This window comes from Leptonychotes weddellii, unplaced genomic scaffold, assembly GCF_054177405.1.
Source record: "Leptonychotes weddellii isolate Sample4059 unplaced genomic scaffold, ASM5417740v2 HiC_scaffold_10676, whole genome shotgun sequence".
Lineage (NCBI taxonomy): Eukaryota > Metazoa > Chordata > Mammalia > Carnivora > Phocidae > Leptonychotes > Leptonychotes weddellii.
The window spans coordinates 1-7,288 of NW_027683757.1; the positions used below are offsets into that span (position 1 = coordinate 1).

Sequence of the window (7,288 nt, forward strand, 5' to 3'; positions counted from 1 at the left end):
ACCCACGGCCACATCGCCTCCAGGAGCCCAGGCTGCCCTCGGAAGCTGCAGAAAACCGGGGCTTAAAGCAGGGTGGAAGCCGGACAGGAAAGGAATTCCAGCCCACAGCGCCCCTTCAACCGATGCCCTGGAAGGAGCCTGCGACATAACAATCGAAGTTCTTAAACTGCAGTAGAGAGCATTCCTTCTTTTTCCGACTTACAGATTTTTTAAGTTAGAAAAAAATGCTCTTGATGTTTAGATTTACTTGTGATTGTCATGGTTCTCTTATAGAATATGTAGACAACAATTAAACCCTTTTTCCTGTTCTCCAGTGTGGACTTCTCAGAGGGTGGCATCAGGATGTGAAGGGATACGGGTGGCCTTGGGGCAGGAAGAGCTGGGGGTGAACTGGAGTGCTCTTTCCGAAGTCCCAGATGTTATTGGGGAGGGAGGGAACAGCGGAGGACACCGGGTGCAGGGGTTGTCTCACCAGCTGAGTGTGGAGAGCAGGCATCAGTGTTCCTTGAATGTTTTGAAGGATGCGTTAGCAAGGGGGAAGGTATAGGTTAAGTTTAGGGAGGACAAGAGGAAGATCTTGAGCCTTGTGCTATCTCAATTGACAGCCATGGGGTTCCAGGGCATCAGCCGCAGGTCAGACAATTGGGCAGCTACAGAAACTGCCTCTCCCGCCTTCTCTTGGGGTCTGCCTTGTGCCAGCAATCACATGGACACTACTTCATGATCCAGCGAAAGTGAAGGCGCTTAAGTGCAGCCATTTGGCTCAGTGAGGCTGTGCACGCAGAGTCTCTGCCCCTCTCAGGGCCTGCAGCATCTGAGAGTTACTCTTTCCTGCTGGCATCCTAGGAGAAAGATTTCTACATCTTCAGACCTGCAGCCTGCACACTACGTGAAAATGGCTGGGCTAGGAGATGTGAAAAAGCTTGTAGTAAGGGCCCTTTGGGCTTTTAAATTTTTCCGTCCCCTCAGGTGTTCGAAATCCAGACCCAGAAACTAGGTGCTGGCATTAATTCAGTCTCCCTATGAGGACATTTCTCCTTTCACATTCAGACATTTCTACATTTCAATACAAACCATCCTTGACTATGATGGGGTTATGTCCAAATAAACTCATCATAAGTTGAAGATACCATAAGTTGAAAATGCATTTAATACACCTAACCTACTGAACATCACAGTTTAGCCTAGCCTACCTTACCTGTGCTCAGAACACTACCATGAGCCTACAGTTGGGCAAAATCATCTAACACAAAGCCTATTTTATAATAAAGTGTTGCATATCTCATGTAATTTATTGAATACTGGACTGAAAGTGGAAAACAGAATGCTTATGTGAGAACATGTATGAGAACAGAATGGTTGGAAGCATATGGGTTCTTGACCTTCGTGACCAAAAGTCTCTCAAGTCTGCTCTTCTTGCCCTCCCTCTCCTCACAGATTCTTTTTAACCACAAGGATGCCAGGCACATTGACCTCCACAGTGAGGAAAGATGTGGGTCCCACGGGGGATGGTCTCAGTTCCACACCCACAGGGAAGGAGTGGCCAGGTGGCCCCTGGGGCTGAGTTTTCACGTCATATCAGCCCTGGGGCTGCCAGATTTGAGGGCCCCACAGAATCAGGTTGTGGACCACGATGGAAAAGAGCAGAAGAGAACACGAGATCAGAAGAGAGTGAAACGTTGGAATCCAGCAGCAAGAACTAGAAAGTGCAAAGAAAAGAAAATCCCAGGGGAAAGATAAGAAAAAAATTTGAGATCAGAAAGGAAATGATTCAGGTATAGAACAGTTTCAGAATATGACTGAGAAAGGTTGACAGAAAACAATAGAATGGGGAAAAGAAAAAATAGCCCATAAAAGGGGCTGGAATGAAAGAAATTCAACAATGGGAACCAGATCCCATGTGTCTCTGGGATTGTAATTGTTAAAAATTAGACTGGTACACTTATTGTTCCTCTGCTACTCCCACTGAATTTCCACTGCTCCAAACTCATCTACCCCACTACCCGTCCCAGGGCCCAGGGTGGCTATCTTCCTTAGGTGCTGAGGAAATCCCAGCAAGTGTCCTTTTGGCCTCCAGCTATTCAGAACCCCATTTCCCAGTGGGTGCAACCAAGGTGAAGTGGAAGGCAGTCATGGCCTGAACACGGGAAAACCAGTCACCAAGCCTGGAAAATGTGGACTTTATGGGCTTGGATACCAGAGTTGGCACGCTTGCCTACAATCCCTGTTTCCGATCTGGTGACGTTTCAAAGGTGCCTACCTCTCCTCATACCCTCCACTGTGACAAGTGAAATCGACTTACAACATGTCCAGTTCTGCGTAAATGTTCCTGGGATAGCCAGGATTTCCACTGGAATGCTTTCCAGTTTCTGCAAGTTGCTGCCCTGGTACCCACCCAGGAACATTTGTAGAGGGCCCAGAACACTGGAAGAAAGGGTAGACATGCCAAAGCCAGACAGGTGACCCCAACTGCCACGGAACTCAAATCACTACCTGGAGAGTTGGCAATGTGCACAGATCAGACAGACTTCCTCCCAGGTAGGTTTGCCTGGCCAAGCTGCTCCAGCTCAGACAGCTCAAGACAGAGTCCTCAGAACCTGGACCTCTTGAGCACTCCTTCCTCCAGGTCCCGCAGGAAAGGGACACTGCTGAGATTCCTCCATCTGCTTGGAGTGGGTTGACTCCTCGTTTTCCTTGTTGTGGGCGGCTGCCACCTGTCATTTGACAAACAGGAACTTTGAGATCTCAGCTTGGAAATCTTTATTGCATCTTCTTTAAAAATATTCTCAATAAAAAACCTATTATTCTTCTTATTGGATCTTCCTCTTAAAAAAATTATGGCCCAGGGGCGCCTGGGTGGCTCATTCAGTTAAGCGTCTGCCTTCAGCTCAGGTCATGATCCCAGGGTCCTGGGATTGAGTCCTGCATCGGGCTCCCTGCTCAGTAGGGAGCCTGCTCCCCCCTCTCCCTCTCCTATTTGTGCTCTCTCTCTCTCTCAAATAAATAAATAAAGTCTTTTAAAAAAATTATGGCTCAATTAAGACCTCCCATTTGCTTAGGAATGATGTAAGAAGTTTTGTCTTCATCATCTTTATAAAATTTTTGTTCTTTTGTTTTCAATAAAACTGTACACAAATGACGATGTCTGTCTGTGTGTGTGTGTTTGTGTGTGTGTGCGTGTGTGTGTGTGTGTGTAGGGGAACTGGACAGCTGTTGGAAAGGGGTGCAACTTAGGGTCAGTGTGTAGCTCAATGGGTGTCTTTTCTGGGACTCATGACACTCTGGATTTGAACAGCAGGAACAACCAAAGACCACCTTTGGATAGGGGCTGTTAGTGAGGGATCCTGGTCATTAAGGCCACCTTGCTGGCCTCAAAGTCAGCCCTGAGACCTGGCAGATAAGACAACAGGTAAGAAGAGGGGTATTGGAAAAATACAATTAAGAGAGAGTCCTTGGGCAGACCTAAGATATTTTTCTCCAAGTCTACTTTAGGAGCTCTCCAAACATCTTTAGTTTGCTTTGCCACCTCTACCAACACGTACTGAACACCCCCACACCCCCAAATTACATACAAGTTTAGCCTCCTCATTTAGCGTTTCCCCGGATCTCAGATGAAGTCCAAGGAAGAGACGCCTGTGGTGTCAGGGAATCCCAGTTTGGGAAGAGGGTGGAGAAGTGAGTGTGGGGGCCATCTGGCCTGTGTAGCCTGGAAGATTAAGCACTAGGATTCTGGTGTGGTTTCTCTGTTTGAATTTCCTGCAGCCTCGACTTTCAGAAGTTAGTGGATACCTTCTGATTCGTTTTCCTCATTAAGAAAACAGAGTTTAGTGTCAACTATATTTCAATTAAAAAAAAAAAAAAACAGTACTTAAAAAAAACAATTTAATTATCGTTCCCACCACATCAATGTCTTTAATGGATGCCCTCCCTTAGGCATACATGCAGACAATGTAAACTCAAAAAATGTTAACTAGGATTTTATTCTAATTGCTTCTTCCTAGAAATGGTGGGGAACAAGATTTTCACCAGTACTAGTTTCGTGGCTCTTGGAGACTCATACTTCCTTCCCTGTGAATTATTTTCTAGACTTTTTTTTCTCACCTCTTCCTTTTCTTTTCTTTTTTTTAAGATTTTATTTTTTAAGGAGCACCTGGGTGGCTCTGTTGGTTAAGCATCTGACTCTTGGTTTCAGCTCAGGTCATGATATCAGGGTGGTGAGATCGAGCCCCATGTCAGGCTCTGCACTCAGTGCGAGCCTGCTTAAGATTCTCTGCTTATCCCTCTTCCTCTGCCCACCTGCTCGCTCCCTCTCTCTAAAATAAATAAATAAAATCTTTAAAAAAAAAAATTTATTTTTTAAGTAATCTCTACACCCAGCGTGGGGCTCCAACTCACAACCCTGAGAGCAAGAGTCTCATGTTCCACTGACTGAGCCAGCCAAGCACTCCCTTCTTTATTTTCTAAGATACCATGCCACCTTTTCCCCTGTTACAAGGTTCTCTGTGCCACCCTTACTGGAGCCGAGGCTGTAACTTACCCAGGAAGTAATGTTTACTTGGCCTTTCCATGGGAAATTGAAAAAGCATTGTTTGTGTCCACTGATTGGAACCAGGATGATGATCTTGTTATTTCAGTCCATTCTGATTCCTTCAGTCAGGGTTAGCCTGTAAAACATAAATCATACCACCTGAGAAGTTGATATATGCTGGAGACCCTGGTGTGCCTTTACTTACATACTTCCATTTTTTTGGCTTAATTTTTACTTCTAAGAAGTGAAAGTAAAAAATGAGAGACAATCATTGAAGATAAAAGATTGCCAGAAATTCCATCTTTACTTTTAACTTTACTGTTTATTTTCTCCTTTCCAAATTAATAACTAATCACGAGGAAAGGGGAATGAAATGTGGGTAAATGGTCACTGAATGGACTAAGGAAAGTATTCTATAATCCTCCTTGCCAATACCACAGACAGAGATGGGAGCACAATTTCTTATTAGCAGTTTGAAAGTCCAAAACTTCTTAAAATCTACTCTTTTCATTTCAGAATTTGGTCCCCAAACTATGAGATATCAAAACAGATCTGAACTGAGGTAAATATATATTATGCTCATTAGTCCAATGAGCATCAATACTCATTTTTTTCACACCATAAATAGTAATGGTATGTTACAGAATGCTACCCCTGACCAGGATGGTCACGGGGTACGTACCTTCTAGGGCGCCTGGGTGGCTCAGTTGGTTAAGCGACTGCCTTCGGCTCAGGTCATGATCCTGGAGTCCCGGGATTGAGTCCCGCATTGGGCTCTCTGCTCAGCAGGGGGTCTGCTTCTCCCTCTGCCCTCTTCCTTCTCGTGCTCTCTCTCATTCTCTCTCTCTCAAATAAATAAATAAAATCTTAAAAAAAAAAAATACGTACCTTCTAGTCCATCTAAAATCCTCTACATTCTGGGGCACCTGGGTGGCTCAGTTGGTTGAGCGGCTGCCTTCGGCTCAGGTCATGATCCCAGGATCCTGGAATCGAGCCCCGCATCCGGCTCCTTCCTCGGTGGAGAGCCTGCTTCTCCCTTTCCCTCTGCCTGCCGTTCTCCCTGCTTGTGCTCTCTCTCTAGCTCTCTCTCTGTATCAAATAAATAAATAAAATCTTTAAAAATAATAATAATAAAGTAAAATCCTCTGCATTCTGAATCCTAAAGCACATCTGTCCCTAATATTTCATAAAAGCTATTGAGGTCCTGTATTTTTCCTAGTTACATATAAATATGAAATCATGATATACATTCCATTATGTGATTATCTTTTTCCTCTTAATAACCCGGTCATTTTTTTAATTACTATATAATGAAATCTTCTCTTTCACCAACTACATATACCCTTTTGGGAGGAGTAAAAATATTCTATTTCGAATTTCCTTTTATTAGACATTTCCCCATTTCTACTTTGGGGCTCAAATAATCTCTATCCAATGCAATTTTTTTTTGGATCAGTACATTGCTAGAAGTGAAATTTCTATGTTGTAGAAAGGACTGTGCATAATAAGTTTAATCTATATAAATTAGTGTTCTTTAAAATATGGCAGCAGTAACTTCCTACATGAGTTATATGAGTAGATATTGCCCTATTCTCAATAGCATTGGGTATCTTCAACTCATTTCATCTTGAAATGTTCTGCTGTTTTAAGCTGCTTACATTTGAGGTTGTTTGTTACACAGCAAGAGATAACCCACAGGCATGGATCTTACATGTAATTATGTATGTATCCTATAGAATTTATCGCTTTTGGTGTATAAACATTCTTCACATACATAAATGTTATTCTGGTACATATCTCTATTTAATCATTCACTCCTCATTAGGATTTTAAGATTGATCAATTTAGCTATCTGTACAACTTGTTTATCTAACTGCTAAAGAATGTTTTATAGGATAAATATAGGGCATTTTACAGACATCATAATTGCCTCCAACATCCCTCCATCACAAACAATATTGTGATAAATGTCAGTTTGTACAAACCCTAAGGACCTGGATGAGCTATAATCTGTGATGTGGGTCCAGGAGTGGGGTTTAGAGGAACAAAGGACACAACCTTCCACAAATATTTCCATAATGCTTTTCAGAATTAACAATAATACCAGCCTTTTGAGGGGTCTATTCACTTCAAATTCTTACCACCAAAGCAATGAGTTACCCACATTTCTAACTGTATCCTTTGGACAGTTTCATGGTTGTAATCAGTGTGTTACCTTATCAAGGATGATTTTGAGCCTCTCTTCATTACACTTCAGCCATTCTATCTTATTCTTCTATTGGGTGTCATCTATCACTTTTTTATGTATCCTTCAATGAAAGGAAGTTTTTCTTGTTTCCATATACTATCCCTCTTCAAGGTGAAACCTGTCAGGATTCCACATTACACTAGGAAACTACTCCTCATCCTTTCCTCTTAGTTGTACGCAGTTCTTATACTGAAGCTGATACTGAAGCATGGTTCTCACCTAAGAGTTTCTCTAACAATTTCTGAATCTCACTAACAGTGGGACACCCAAACAGGGGGATATAACACAGGCTACGTGGCCCCTAATTAAAAGGAAACACAGCATCATCTATGAAGTATTCTTGTCCCTAAACATTCAGTCTTAATGTAATCACACCTTAAAATCTAACAGCATACAAGAGTCATGATGAATAAAAGAATAAGCAACACATAGCAATCAGTCAGCCAAATCCAGAATGTGGAGAATTCTACAGGATATATTACCCTGCTTTTTCTTTCTTTCTTTTTTTTTTT

General features: G+C 42.7%; 1 long non-coding RNA gene across 3 annotated transcripts; it reads right to left on the reverse strand.

Moving 5' to 3' along the window:
• Positions 1-7: 7 nt before the first annotated feature.
• On the reverse strand, positions 8-5,714 carry LOC145718085 (uncharacterized). Of its 3 annotated transcripts, none has more exons than XR_014141574.1 (4): positions 5,417-5,653; positions 4,538-4,664; positions 2,494-2,714; positions 8-504 (listed from the first exon to the last, which is right to left on the reverse strand). It is a non-coding gene; the product is annotated as an uncharacterized LOC145718085 (long non-coding RNA). The 3 variants fall into 3 exon arrangements; XR_014141575.1 differs by having other exon boundaries at positions 16-45; positions 322-2,714; positions 5,417-5,714; XR_014141573.1 differs by having other exon boundaries at positions 8-2,714.
• Between the last annotated feature and the right edge of the window lie 1,574 nt (positions 5,715-7,288).